Raw genomic sequence first — 6,000 nt, forward strand, 5'->3', positions numbered from 1 at the left:
CCATCTCCCCTTCGCTGCTGCACCGATGACTCATCGTGCCGCGAATGACCTAGATTGTTGTAGAAGGTGGCTTCCGCGCTCGACCAATGGGGTCGCGCGCCCGGCTCAAGAAGTAGAAGGATTTTGTGCAGTTGAAGCTGAGTGCATATACGCTCCTGCCTTGGCGCGAAGAACAAACAGACGCGTACTGCGCTTATAAATGAGGGGCTTGAACCGCTGTCTGTTAGCCCGAGCCGCCGTTTAAGCTTCCGAGAAGCGCGCCCGCTCGACTCCCGGGAGAACACCACTCGCCCAGCCACGGACTAGCGTGGCAACGTGCGCCAGTCTGCGCATCGGCCCCGTCGTGCTCCTCAGGGCGTCGGACTGTCGCAGTGCCCGGTGAACAAATTGTGTTTTATTTGATGGTCTCTCTCTGTGTTAGAGCACTTTAGGTGCAAAGATTCTGTTGAATTATTATCTTTCTCTGTTGATACTTTGCACGAGTGCATTGTATTTGTAAATCACTTTGTATATGCTCGTACGAGTGATAGTGAAATCCTCCGTATCGTCTCTCAGCTGTATAAACTTTGTTTTGTTTTGTGAACCTTTTGGCACCGACCCATTCTCTGGCTTGCGACCGGTGAAAGCTGGGCACCAAACGACCAACCCCTTTGTCACTTGGTAGCTGGTCTCCGGCTGAGCTTGCCACACTGAGTCGAGGGAATCTCCTTTGTGACCAAGACCGCTACCCCCACACGCTCTAAGGGTGTCTGGGAGCGCACGCTAAAGTGCGCGAAGTGGCGACACCATCCCGATGTCGAAGCAGGCAGAGTCACTCTTCCTGGGGTCTTAGGGTTTATAGATAACAATAGTCATGCAAATAAATCAGCGGAGGAAAATAGCAAAAAGCGATTGGAGGATTGGTGGATCAAAAGCAGAAAGGTGACATAAGTTTTAAAGTGTAGGAAGACGTATTTTAAAGAAAATTGCAAATTTTAATAACAACTTATAGAAGAGTTAAACAAAAATAAAGGAAAAAAACTGAGCATGGTGGCAACTTCCATTGCCCCGTTTCAAAGCGGACGCTCCTGCCTTCCATCCATCCATCGGTGGCGCCGCCACGCTGAAGGCTCCAAATGCTACCGTAAAGTAGCTGTCGCTACAAAACTCTGCCTCATACAAAACATTCTTGTTAATGAGTGGAGGGCTGCACGATATTGCCTGGGTATCAGCTTCCAGAATATTGCAAATCTGGTCACTTTTAGCCAACACGCTAGATTGCACGCAGAGTTTAGGAATCAGTATTTGTCATGATCAATTACGCATTTCACACTCTAACTTATAAACGCAAAGTAATAAGAGCTACGGTAAAGTCCTTGAAGAAAACTGCGTCATAAACTTATGATACATACGTGACGTCATCGGCGAACCACAGAAAAGGCCAGCTGGGCAACCATGTACCGCAGTGCGGTGAGAACTCCGAACACTGCACAGTCTGCGGCATTCAGACCATTGGCCGAGGAAGACATCTTACAGGTTTTTTTCTAGATATAGCACTCGTCTACGTGACTTACTGATGCAGTGGTAATGTAAATTTTGGTACAACATATTGCTTTCTTTCGCCAATACTTTTTATCCTGCTTGTTGTCGGCGTAATTTCTGGGTCCCCCAAGTAGGAAAACACCAGGAGCTTTTCAAGCTTCCATATTGCAGGCTGTCGAAATCTATAGCGCTCTTCAGGGCGCAAGTATTTTTCTGCTTACATATACCTTATGTGGTAGCGTCCTTGCAGTGGCTGTAGGCGCTTGGTTTCGTGACTTTTTTTTTCAACTCTTCTTCTGCACTATGTTGACCTTCCTAGCCTACACTGCCATCGATAATTTGGAGAATCCCTCACGCTTCGTAGCTCATGCTGAGAACGGAGGGAGCAGCGGCTGACTTGATTACGGTAAAATGCCGTCCCCTTAAAAGGATGCAGGACAGCAGACTGAAGTGCCGGAGCAGTGCTCGGCGCAAAGTGGCGTTAACACTCAGGCGGTAGAGCAGCATTATTATCCGCCAATTAGGAAAGACCGACCATGTGGCAAAGTCAGCTTTCGCGTTTTCCGGGTAGCTGCGCACAATCAAGCTTTAAGCTAATGCGCGCAGGTCTCATGCAGATGTAGCGCACGTGTCACCGCAAGTGGCTTGTTGTCGTTGGAGCAAGCTTAATGAAGCCTTTAGCCGCTATTACTTTTTTTTTCATTGAGACGCAAAACTGATAAGTGCGCATTACGCGCGAAATAACAGCTGCTTCATAATTGTTAAGCACACTGCTATTTCCGTGAGATGCATCCGTATGGGTCCATAGCAAGACGCAGCATTGCAGACAGTCGGGTATGAAGAATAATACGAGAAGATACCCAGAAACTAGGAAATTAAAGAGTGCTTTTTGGGCGCCTTCATTTTAATTCTTTTTATTTGTTATCGATGGTGAGGTAGAGCAAGCTTGTTCTTCCGGACTGCGTCGGTCCTGATCACTGAAATGGCAACACTCACATTAACCATCGGCATTAACCACCGCCATGGCGGAACGTGGGCGTCACAAGCCGCATTTATGGTAACGGCCATGTTTCATGCACCACGTCCCCAGTCCGGAGCAGACGTTGAGCACATGGCACCCTCGAGATGGCAAGTTGCCCCTGGCTTGCCAAGGGGCCGTGTGAATAGTACAGTGAATAGTGCGAATAGTACAGTGTGAATAGTGAGGAGACACTAGCCAAACCAGTGGACTACGGTCCACTGCTAGCGCAGCAAGCACAGTGTTATATAGAAGCGGCACAAGTGGCTTAGGATTGCACAACCAATAAGAAGGTAGGTAAACAAGCATCAAGGTTCTTGGAATAAACCCATGCACTTGAGGCGCCTGTGGCGTTCGCAGTGGCCTGTGTTTTCACAATGTTTCTATAATGTGGTGGGCCCTACACCTCTTCCTTCTAGTAGTAGGCCGCAAAGCTAAAGCGGTCCGGTTGCACAACACGGCTGTCGGTACGAATGCGCATTGTCTCTTCACCGCCTTCAAGCGATAGCTCAGGCTCTCCAGTGACGTTTCGTGAATCAAGCATTTCTGCCACTTGTGCCAGATAGTGGGCGTGGAGGAATGGAGAACCTGATGTCTTTAAAAGAAAAGGCACGCGATAGTTTTCACTGTGCTCTAGAACTGTGCCACGTTTGGTCTCAACAACCAAGCACTTTTGAATCTGAGTGTGGCTCAGTGCAGTGAAACACATGTTTCCTGTCTGTCTGTCTGTTGTTGCCAGGAAGAAAGAAAAGGAAAACGCACAAGCCTGCCCACTGGCCCAAGCCGAGCTACAATCGCTACCGCGTGCAGATAGTAGGAGAGTTGAAAGATGGGTTAGAAAGACAGGATAGTAAAGACGCGCGGTATAAAGAACAAGGCCGATCCCGGAGGCAGTGCAATAGCGGGCCAACCGGTGGTGGAAGTGAAGCAACCTTAAAACTCCCCGCCACATTTCCAAAAATAAGTCCAATCGGGACCCGTAACTGATATCTACGGGGTCCGGACTACACACATGTTTCCTGGATGACCTCGGACCCACTCTTGTCTGCTCACGCTGGTTGAGCTGGTAGGGTTCATCTCAACTTGCGATCTCTGTCGTTCTCGATAGCGCGGACGGGACTGCTTCTCTGTTCTTAGAACTGAGAATTCCAAGTTGCAGAAACCTGTTTCTCCTGGTGTGTCCTCCTCGCTGGATGTTTTACCTTTCTAAGTTTGCCTTTTAACGTGCAAATCATCATTTGCACATCGCCGTCTGACTGAGCATAGGTAGGGGTTTCCGTGAATTGTTAAAACCCAAACGACACAGGTAACGAGGCAGACTTTCGCCAAGAAAACTGGAGATAATCGCAAGACCCGCATATGCTGAGGAATCGTGAACGCATTCTGCCCATCTTAGCGTTAACTTTCAAGCGTTCGTCGTGTGTGCCTTCACGCCCTTCTTTTTCCTTTCGTAAGCGCTAAAGAAAATACATTTCCAGTGGCCCATACAGGCGCGGACATAAGTAAACAGAGCACGTTATTCCGATTCGAGTGCAACCACGCCTTCTCTACCGGAAATGAATGAATGAATGAATTCTTTATTGAAAGGAAGGGATGGCTCTCAGCCGCTGCTGGGGAAAAAGAAGGTAAGAAGAAACATTCGTTGTCCATCAGAAAGTGCACCAGCGTCCTGTATGAGCTGGTACGAACCACAGCTGGCAATTTCAATTACAGAACGCGTGAAAAATATTAGAAACCAATAGTGTGCTCTGTTTGCATTTGTCAGCACCTGTACTCTGTTTACTAGCCAACAGGCTTTTCAGTACGTCCGTGAATACTTGAGTCGTTTAGCTTATTAGTATCACAACCTCTGAGAACCGGCAAAAGTAATTCCTTGCGGTTACGAAGATGCTACCGTTTAGGTTCAATAGGTCGAGGACAAGAACTTCTAAACAAGGACAGTAGGAGGTGGCAGAAATAGATTGTTTCCCCAGGTTTACGCAGGTAGAGACACACTTTTCAGAACTGGTGATAATAATTGGTTTTTGGGGAAGCAAATGGAGCAGTATCTGTCTCAAATATATTTGAACAGCTGAACCGCGCCGTAAGGGAAGGGATAAAGGAGGAAGTGAAAGAAGAAAGGACGCAAGAGGTGCCGTAGTGGAGGGCTCCGGAATAATTTCGACCAACTGAGGATCTTTAACGTGCACTGACATCGCACAGCACACGGGAGCCTTAGCGTTTTGCCTCCTTATTATCCTGTCTACTATAGACATAGCAGTGTGAACCTTAGGAGTAAAACCCCTCGTCCGCAAGCATTGTACAGATGGCTTTCATTGGGAAGAAATAAGAAGCCATGTGCCTTTGACAGTATTGCTATCGGACACAGGAAATGCACCTTTCAGTAGAAAGTAATCGCCTACATGAAAACGCAGATTTCACTTCTTCGACCAACTGTGCTGGCATAAAGAGACGGGCATGCTGGTCTCATAATCTACCAGTGCGAAAAAACGAAGGCGAAGAGTAGAGGCGTAACGCAACACAGCAGCAGAGCGACGCTCATATTTTCTAGTGCAATGCTTTTCTATCATTACATCTGTTCACAAGCAAAGCTTCCTTAGCGAAGGCCGCTACTTCTGAAGAAAAAATTGCTGTGTGATCATTAGATGCTCCTTGGCAATGGTTTGCAACTAACACATGTGCGGAGTAGAGCTGAAATTTGGGCGATTTCGTATGCATTCGTTGCAGGGGAACAACGCAACAGCTGCGTGTATGGTCCATGCCTCACCGCTGTTCCGCTGTTCGCCTAGAACGCATGTGCTGTAGCTATCGGCTTTTTGTACTGCACCTTTGCTTCCCAGGATGTTGAACGTCAAGTTTGACGTTGTGAAACAGCGACACACGAGGAAAGTGATGAGCTTTTCCTGGGAGTGTCATTTATATAACGGTAATATCAACGGTTCGAGAGAGCTGCGCTCAGGCCGCCCTTTCGTCTGATTTTGCGATGTTTGTGTGACGGTCGTCGGCTTTGACACAGACAAAGTGGCGGTCCGCAGAGTGAGATATGTGGCCCAATTGGAACTCTAGAACAAATTCTTCTCTAATAGCCTTCACATGAAGGTGAGAGGACGGCTACCACTTTAAAATGGAGGCGCTTACTATGATACCAAAGTCAATTAAATGTGTACCAAGTTCTTCGCTCTGCCTCTTACTGCAGCGCCATGCATCAAGCTTCCCTTACCTTTGTCCAAGCATTGATCTTTTGGAATAGCTATACTTTGATCATGACTTGAAATGTTTTCACTATAAACTTAAGAAGGCCCATTTTTATTTTTATTAATCTTCTCTTTTGTGACTACGTTTCTCAATCTTTCTCTTGCGCCTTTTTTGCCCGTGTCTCTGTCCTGTGTGCAGAGTAGCTGGCAGGCAGTTAAGCACGCCGGCTGAAATTTTTTTTTATTCAACCGCTTTCTCCCTCTCTT

This window comes from Amblyomma americanum, chromosome 8 (assembly GCF_052857255.1).
Source record: "Amblyomma americanum isolate KBUSLIRL-KWMA chromosome 8, ASM5285725v1, whole genome shotgun sequence".
In the NCBI taxonomy this organism is placed as follows: domain Eukaryota; kingdom Metazoa; phylum Arthropoda; class Arachnida; order Ixodida; family Ixodidae; genus Amblyomma; species Amblyomma americanum.